The sequence below is a fragment of the Lygodium microphyllum genome, chromosome 16 (assembly GCF_053477565.2).
Source record: "Lygodium microphyllum isolate KBCC chromosome 16, Lygodium_microphyllum_v1.1.10, whole genome shotgun sequence".
NCBI classification, from domain to species: domain Eukaryota; kingdom Viridiplantae; phylum Streptophyta; class Polypodiopsida; order Schizaeales; family Lygodiaceae; genus Lygodium; species Lygodium microphyllum.
The window spans coordinates 94,108,997-94,118,672 of record NC_141150.1 but is presented as its reverse complement, the minus strand read 5'-3'; the positions used below and the strand labels follow the sequence as shown (position 1 = coordinate 94,118,672).

At 41.8% G+C, this 9,676-nt stretch overlaps 1 pseudogene; it reads left to right on the top strand.

Annotated features, from left to right (window-relative positions):
* Nucleotides 1–440: 440 nt before the first annotated feature.
* LOC148023136 (uncharacterized) lies at nt 441–8,738 on the top strand (annotated as a pseudogene).
* Nucleotides 8,739–9,676: the final 938 nt, after the last annotated feature.

Genomic DNA, 9,676 nt, shown 5'->3' with positions numbered 1-9,676 from the left:
CTTATGCTTGTTTGTTGGGAGGCATTTTCCTTGAGGAGTTTGCAATTGTGGGGTCTAAGTGGCAAAGTGAAGGTTGCTTGGGGATCTCCTTTGTCTTCCCCTTTCAGAGTCATTGCACTAGGAGCTATGTTAATATTCAAGACGATTGTATATTGAAGGTCTCTTCTTAGGAGGAGGTGCCATTGTATCTTCGAGTTAAGTTGTATTGCAAGTATTGGTCAATCTTTGAAGGGAGAAGGCCTTCTCTCTCCTTGGAAGTCCCTCCATGGCGAAGTTTCCACATATTTTCAAGTAGAAGGTGTTGGTAGGTGGGGTTAGGGAGAATGGTAAGTGATGTGAGGGGTTTGAAGATGAGGGAGAGGGCCATAGCCTAGCATAATAGATGAAGACAATGATCCAAAGTTGAGGGATAGCACTTGGGTACCTTCCTGTTGTGGGGCATGCCAGCTCTCAACATTAGCATGAACGTCCCGCTCGATAGAGTCTTTACCTTTGACATTCTCAAGGATGCAAGCAAGGTAGTCGCCAAGGGAGTGGGCAAGCCAGAGCAGGTAATCTCTCATTGCTTATTTCGAGAGGTTTTTCTGTGGTTAATCCTCTTGACACACACATACATGCTCAGGCATTCTTCTGTGAAATGACAATATGATGAGCAGTGCGATCATAACTAGAAAAAATGTAAAACATTTATGCATATGAGAGAGAGAGAGAGAGAGAGAGAGAGAGAGAGAGAGAGAGAGAGAGAGAGAGAGAGAGAGAGAGAGAGAGAGAGAGAGAGAGAGAGAGAGAGAGAATTGAGATTTGCAGCTCATCAACTTTCAATGGCTTTCTGATTAACTCTGGTTGGATATATGTCACATATGTTACCTCTTATCTATTGCTAGCCTTTTAAAGAGACGCTGCATGTGAACGAGTCTTAGCTGCTGTCTTGACTATGCTGCCTCATGGGTTGGCTGCAGTATGTCATGGTGTCGATACGAGGGGGAGCGCCAATGTGCTTTGCTTGGACTGAAGAGCCAGCCACATATGCTAAGCTAGTCTCTATAGGAGCACTCGGAGGATCTGCCAACAAAGCTATCAGTGCAGCAGTTGCAGCCATATTAGAGTCAAAAATATCAGTTCCCAAGTCCCGATTTTATCTCAAGTTTTCTTATGTCAAGGTGATGTTCACATTTCAGTATTTGCAACATGCGGGTGCTTAGGAACTGCTTAGATATGTTTTCTCATGTTTGATTTTGGAAATCCATCTCACATATGTGTAGTCTTTACTTATATACTCTAGTGTTGCATTTGAATTCACAACTTTGTGGACATGTTGCAGTTCTCCATGTGTCAGTTTTTAATTAGGTGCAATTGTTTGCTGTAATCCAGGACTAGTACAAACATAAGCATGTTTGACACTTGAAACCATGCGAGGTATTATGGCTATCCATACCATAGTTTCCAAGAAGCACATTTCATAATGTTTAGAAACTTGTTCCATACAAGGCATTCCAGAAATGTACAAAATACACTTTTTTTTTTGAAAAAAGGCTTAAAAATGTGTTTGAACTTTTCTAATAAATTTTTTATCATGGATTCATGTGACAAGCTGACATGGGCTATCATGAATGATCTACAATAATTGTAGGGATTTGTTTTAGTTGTTTTCCATTGGCATTGCTTCTATATTTAATGTAAATGTTGGTCATGGATAATGGGTCGTGATGCATGTAAAACTCAACACCATGTTGATGTTAGAATTGGGTGTAATGATGGAAGCATATAAGATTGATGTAATAGATTGCACAGCATAAGAGAAAAGTGAAAAAAGAAGGAAACAAAAGAACACTACAAAGGAAGAACTTAGAGATATGCTCAGTAAATGGAATCCATAAACCAAACACTAGACAATCACGTACAACAGTGAGTTGCTAGCTGTGCCGACACTGGCATTGGCTCCCTCTCTCCAGACAGGGCATGCACTAGAATTTGCAAGTGATGAATAAATGACAAATTGTGGAGGAGGGAGCTTGAATATATAGGCAAAAAATAATGCAATAAATGCATCAGGTCGGTGATCATTTAATGCTGGTTGGCCAATAATAAATGCCATAAATTACATAATGAAGACTAATAAAAATGATTGAAAACATCTATAATGTTTGGCCCATTGAATCACGTGCCTAGACTCACTTACAAGCAGACTAAATTGCTAATACTCTCTCAGATCATGGGTGATTTGACACAATGATAATGACTTATTATAGTCCATATGACAAAGACCACCAGTATAGGACCATGGATGCACAAGGAGTAGGTAATCAAGCCACCACCAAGGTGAGTCTTGGAGATAGCATGATATTGATGTCAATTGTACTAGCACTTGAAAATAGAGAAGAACCATAATAGCTCTCTGTGTTGGTCAACAATGCCTTGTAGTACCATACATGACCATCCTATCAAAAATGCCTCTGAGTGCTTGTGAACATGGATTTTGTGCCTTTGGCCAAATTGCCAAAGTGTCTCCTCATGTGAGCTCGGACTAAGAGCCAATTCCACTCTTTGTCAAGTAGCATCCCATCATGAACCTGTATGTCGATCCCAACTCCAGGATTTCAAAACTTGCTACATTTTAGTCAAATGTGGAAGGGAAGTCCCTCTCTAGATCCTTTGTACATGTATACTTGTATAGACAAGGCTTATGTATCCCACCTCACCACCCTCTCCCTCTTTGGCATTGGAGAGTTGCAAGGAATGGCTGTATAACCGGCACTAGAAAGTAGTAGAAGGAGGGATAGCTAAGCCCTTCCCTTAATTTGAAGAAGACGACCCTTTTTGCGCCTTGGGCTTTGCCTTGGTTTAAGGATCTGAGGTGGAGTTGGAGGAGGAGAATGACTCGGTGGAGGAGTCCATATCATACTTCTTCTTATTCTTCTTCTCCTTCTCCTTCCTCTTGAACAACTAGCTTTTTGCAATTCTAATGTCTTATTGAAGCCACTATACTAAGATAGAAGCCTTCCCTATAACCCCGAAGATGCCTCATGCTTAAGCAACATCGAGGACATATATGCAAATCTCATTGCCATCTTGGCGTTTAGTTTGCAAAGCATTGGCTACTCTATCAAACTCCAGAGGGAGCTTGTAGAGCACAATCCCCACAACATGAGCCTTTGGAAGGGCAAATTGCATGTGATGAAGATGATCCTCTACCTATGTGACAGAAAGTAAGAATGATTGAATAGTATCCTTTAGCTCAAACTTCATCTATTGGAGCTGTCCATGGAGGGTAATTGTACACATGATTGAGGGAGCCTTGTACATTTAAAGCTTAATTAATATGGTTGAAGTTGTCATGCAAGAGGTGACTACCAGTAGAATCTCTTTAGAGATACATCGATGAAGAGCAAAATATGCACGCGCATCATCGGAATCCCATATAAGCACAACTTCCTCATGCTTATCATGGTCCCAATCATTGAGAAGAGGAGTGGTTTGAGTGAGAGGTTGAGGATACTCAATAGCTCCAAAAACAATGTACCACAATTGCTTCTATACAAACCATACTTTCATAATAACACTCTAGGTTAAGTAATCAAGGCTATGAAGTTTATCATTAGTAGAATAGTAGGGAGGAGCCATTTGGAAAGGATAGGAAGAGAAGATAAGGAATAGAGAGAGAGTATATCCAAACACAACATAGATTGCATAAGGTACGAGTTTACATTCAATTTAGAGGGTAATTGATCACGAAATCTGCAAAAGTTCAGAAGAATCAGCCAATCAAAGACGGATAAAGGTTAAAAACCCTATTGTCCAATCTATAAGTGTATAAGATGCTGCAAATGCAAATGCTACAAATCAAAACATGTAATCGATTCCTAATATCCCAAACACTTTCTTCCAAGGATCCCATGATGGCTTATTAGACTTCTCTCCATCATTGGAGGCCTTGAGGAGGCATTATGGACTCAGCAAGGAAGACGACACTCCACCTCTACCTTCACCTTTTTTTCTTCTCTTGTTCAAGATTTCAATCACTTGACAGAGAAGTTTGAAGAGTACTTGCACATAATGTACAGTTGAGCTTACACCCCTCCTACTAGCTTTGCTACTATATCCGAACCGGTTGGTGAGATTGATCACCTCTCCCATCATGGAGGACATACGATATTTTGGGATGACTAGAGATCCATCTTTTTCATCTTAGCCAAGCCTAATGTCATGTTCATACAAACCCTTTGAGTCATATGAATCAAAATCCTCTCTTGTTTCTCCTTTTGGTGTGCAGGATTTGGATGATTTTGAGTGTATAAATTTCAATAGAGGACTTTATTTTTTATTCTTTCAGTTACTATTGAATAAGAGAAGGTTAGTCACACATTGTGACTATTAGAGTTCCCATATACGATGTCTCTCTCTCTCTCTCTTGCTCTCTTACTCCATTTTCCATAACTCTTACTTTGCTCTTGCTTTTGCTTGTGTGCCTCCATTCAGGCGCTACGTTTCAACTAGTGTCAGAATGGGTATTCAAGGAGCTTCTTCACCCTTTGATTCAACTTAGATTCAAAGCTTTAGCTCAAGGTTTCATGGCAACCATTGTTTCTTCCTCATGAGGTATGCATTGAGTCTTCCCTTCTCCCCACTTGTTCTAGCCTACTCTTGGATTGTCAAGGAGCTTCCTAAGGCATAACTAAGCCTTATTGAATACTTATTAAGCTAAGAAGCTACCATCTTATCCATTTTGAGTGGATACAAAGGATACTATATGAGTCATGGATAACTATGGTAGCTCGACAACACTTTCATATTTTGACAATAACTTGTGCATACTATATTAGATTCAAGTGTTATATAGCTATGAACAAAGTCATGACAAGAGCTACAGATCTAAGCACTCACAAACCTGATTCTATGGAGTTTTTAGTTCTTGGTTTTACATAAAATAGAATTATTTTGGTTTGGACATCAAGCATTTGATTGGTTTATATTCTATTGATGCTTATGGAAATGTTTGCAATGCCTGAATGATGCATTGATTCTCTGAGAAGGCTTTTGGGCTGATTAAAGTTTGATTAGCTTGATCATTGAAGTGTTTATTACTGTAATAATAGTTTGGATAGTAACTATACAATAGCGAGCTCCATGCTTTGAATGCTTATTGTGCCTACATGGTATTTCGAGTAAGTTATACGTCTATGCTTATGTCTAGCATTGATATATGATCCCGGATATGGTTATGATATGCTTTGCTACTTGGATTGAAGCTATATTTGATATACATTACTTTGAGCCCATGCTTACTCACTTACGGGTATTGAAGCTTCATTGGATACTTATGCTTGGGCTTTCCAAATGCTTTGATGTGTTTGTCTTGAGCTTTGCTTACTCACTTTGCATTTCAAATTCACTTCTAGTGGGAGACACTTTTATTTACTTGGCAGAGCTTGGTCCTTTGAGATAGTGGGACTCTTGGTTCATGTATATTCTCTCTTGTATGCTATTGGATATAGTTATCTCTGCTTGTTGGTTTATTTGATTCTCTATGTTTTAGACATCAACACTTACCTCTATTAGCAATTTGTCAGTTATGTATGTACTTGGGCTTCCTAGATGCTTTGATGTATGTGTCTTGAGCTTTGCTTTCTCATTTTTTGTTTCAAATTCACTTCTAGTAGAAGACACTTTATTTACTTCGAAAAGCTTGGTTCTTTGAGATAGTGGGACTCTTGGTTTATGTATATGCTCTCTTGTATGCTATTGGACATAGTTATCTTTGCTTTATTTGATTCTATATGCTTTAGACATCAACAGTTACCTCTGTTAGCAGTTTGCCAGTTATGTATATGCTTATGGAATATATGGTTTTTTGACACTTTGAGTTCGTGATAGTCTTTGGTGTCAGTCGTCTATGCTTAGTCATTACTAGTTGCATTCATTGTATTCCAATTGCTACTTGAATATTCTTGGCTGTGGGAGCTTTCTTTCTTGCATATTTGCCCACAATTGGATTGAGATATACTACTATCTTTACTTTAACCTTGTTGTAATTATAGTTTTAGCATTGTCTTGGAGAGCAGACATTGTACTTTGGCAGTCTATTGCATACAGTTGTTGGCGGCAACTCTATACTTTGGTATTCCCTATATTTTGTGCTTGTTTTGGCTGAGTTGTGGGGGACTAGTTTAGAGTCATTTATAGAAACCCATTCTCTTGTATTTTGCATTAGTATTTTCTCATTTTGGAGGATTTTTCTAATTACAGTGCTATTTTTAATATTGAAAAGCTTGATGGCACAAATTTCACCTATTGAAAGACATAGATATGGTAGGTCCTAGTTCTAAAGAAGCAAGTTATGCCATTGAAACCCAAGAGTATAAAGCCTAAAGGCATACATCAGAATTATTGGGATGAGTTGAATAAGCTATGTGAATCTACCTTTATATTGTTATTATCTAAAAAAGATTTACTTCAATATTGTTGCTGTTAACCCCAAGTTGAGATGGCGAAAAAATGAAGGAAAAAGCAAAAGGAAGATGCAAAAAGAGCAAAGACACGCAGGTGGCCTCTAAAGATGAACCGGGGCAAAAAGCGCAACTTTAAATGAAAAGGCGCCTCAAAAAACTCGGAAAACTCTTGTAAAAGAGCGCCAGGCTCCCTCCTGTGCTAATTGTAAAGTATTAGATGGGCGTAGGCCAGAGGCATAAGGCTAGAAGAGGGAAATGGAAAAAGGACCTTGCCACAATGGCCAGTCATGAAAAAAAGGGATGGGTGCCCATGGGATTTTAGGGTTTGTATATATAAAGTTTAAAAAGTGAATAAGAGCTCATTCTTTTGGTGTGTGGCAACAAGTGTCTTCTTCTTCTTCTCTTCTTCTCATCTTCTTGCTTGTGTGTGCTCTTGAGAGAGGGAGTTGTGAGAATGTGAGGGAGTGAGTGGGTGAGAGTGAGGGATCAAGAGGGTAAAGCTCTTCACCATCTCCTCTTCTCTTCTTCTCTTCTCTTCTCTCTTCTTGTGCGCGCGGCTATGGAGGATGGAGCTTGGAGGTGGAGGAGGCTTGAGCTTGCATCTAGGATCGTGGAGCTACCGGCGTGTGTGAGAAAGGAGGCAACTCATATCAGCATTAAGGTAAGCTCACTACACTCGTAGGATCGACGGCACATCGGCTAGGTGAGAGATAGCCATTAGAGCTCGCTTGGAACGCTTGAAACAATAAGCGGTCTGTGGGTCTTGGCGGTTGAGCAAAGGCTCCCACATTTTGGTTCCGTTGCCGGGACCAACGGATTCAAGCTTGAGCACTTGCGCGCCTCATATCGAGCATCGAAGTAAAGGATTCATCCCCGAAACGGAGCTTGAGATAGGTAGAAAGTTTGGGTGTTTTAGATCTTCAAACAAGTAAGTATTTTGGGTTATTTTGTTGTTTGATGATTGGGAAACATGGAGAAATCATTTTAGTGTTTTACTTTCGATTCTTGTTGCATTTAAAGTAGGTTAGGATTAGGAAATCACACCGGAGAAGGGTAAGGTTTACTATTGCAAAACATGGCAAAAATAGTGCAAAAAATGTCAAAAAGCTCACTTGTGATGCCTAAGATCGGCAAGTGAGTGATTGGGGGCACCAACACCATACCGGAGAAGGGGTATAAGAGCCAAGAGGCCAAGGGAGAGCCCATTTGTGACCATTTGAGAGAGAGAGAGAGAGAGAGAGAGAGAGAGAGAGAGAGAGAGAGAGAGAGAGAGAGAGAGAGAGAGAGAGAGAGAGAGAGAGAGAGAGAGAGAGAGAGAGAGAGAGCTAGCTATTGCCCGATTCGATCCGATCGCACCAACGACGAGACCACCACTCTATCCAGGTATATGAATCCCTTCCCTTACCCCCTTAGGTAGGATCTGGAGGTTTGTGCCTGATACGATTGAGTAAATCACAAGAAACGATCGAAATCAAACTTACGTTGTTGACGTGCGCCGCGCTCGGCCCATCCGAACGGTCACTTCTCGTCCGAGTCCCAGAATTGGCCCTTGGCCCCTTACCATTCGGCCCACTCGGCTGTAATATTTCCGTTTGAAATATTACTAGACCAACCTCCTGCACATCGTAAATTTGTGAAAAGGTTATCTCCATTTCCGGTAGTTGATTTATGATCGTACGCGAGGAAAGGAGTACTCCGCATTGGTAAATCGGGACCGAAGAATCATGACCTCTCCACTGGCAAAACGGGACCAAGGTTTAAATAACCCGCATAACCATAGGTGAACTCCCTCTTGGGAGGAGGTCAAGAGGATAATGTTGGGACAAAAATTGTTGAAATTTTTTTATATAATTCCCTTCCCCCAGCCGATGCGTGGCTGAGGGAAGAGGATGGGCTATTATGGAAATTTATGAGGTGGAGGGGAAGAGGCCATGCGAGGGGCCACGTAGGGGGAGGTCCTCTCTTCCCCCCAAACTATAAGAACACCTTCTAAGGTGTTGAAGGTGAAGGGGGGGGGGGGGGGGAAAGAGGCTGCGACAGGCTGCATAAGGCGTGAGTGAAGGAGACAGCGACCTGACTGTGGGAGGCGTTGACGCTGCCATTGTGGAGGAAGGAGGAGTGGAGGACGAATCGCCGTGCTGCGCCGTGGAGGAGGGGGAGACAATGGAAAAAAGAGGAGAGGCCATCGTGCTGGGAGGAAGCGGCTGTGAGGGCCGCCCAGACCTGCCACCAGCGCCACGCCATCCGCCACCAAGCCACCGTAAGGACCGCCCTGCCACGCCCAACCGTTAGGCCGCCGCCATTCCGTCATGAAACCCCTCCTGTCGTCGACTATTTTTCCCCTCTCCTCAATCATTATCTTTTTCCCCACGTGGTTCTGGGAAGGAGAATCTTCCTAGAAGCTTCATGGAAGCTTCCAAAGGCAAGGTTTAAGGCCTTTTGCACATAGATTGACCCCGAGGGTAAAAATCCCAACCTCCCTAGGCCTTGTGCATACATTTCATTCCCGGGGTTCATGACCCCAGCTTCCAAGGGCCTGATCCCGTGAAGGAGAGAAAATTCACAGACCGCAAGCCTTCTCGTAAAGCTCCATTCCCACAGTTTCTAAGGGAGGGAGGGGGCTTCCATAAGTCCCATTCCCACAGCTTCTAAGGGAGGGAGGGGGCTTCCATAAGTCCCATTCCCACAGCTTCTAAAGGATAGGGCTTTGGGCCTTGTTCCTGCGACCTTCCCGGGTTTTAAAACCGGCTCATAAAGCTCTTCCCCAAGAGCCTTCCCATAAGCCCCATAAGCTCCCGGGTTTCTCAAATATCCAAATTTTGGTGAAGGAATTTCCTGGATATGAGGGAGGATACATCTGGAGGCTGTTTGGAGAATGCATAGAAGCAAGGGTAATCTGCAGAGTCTATAATCACGCCTACAATGGCACCCAATGAGTCGCAAGGCACGCTTGCGGGAGGATCTTCCCCTAACATTCACGTGGACATCACCGTGGATCCACAAACCCAGGTTCTATGAATTTACTTTACACATAAAGAAATGTTTTGAAACACTTATGCATGTTTCTAATTCACCTAGTATAGGATAATGCATTTCTTGCTTATCATCAGTTCAAGTAATAGTGATAATAGTACATTCGATAAATTATAGATAAAGGATCCGTGCATATCATGCATCTACAAAGTTATGAATAAAAAGCACTTATTCTCCTTGTGAACTTAGTTGCAATC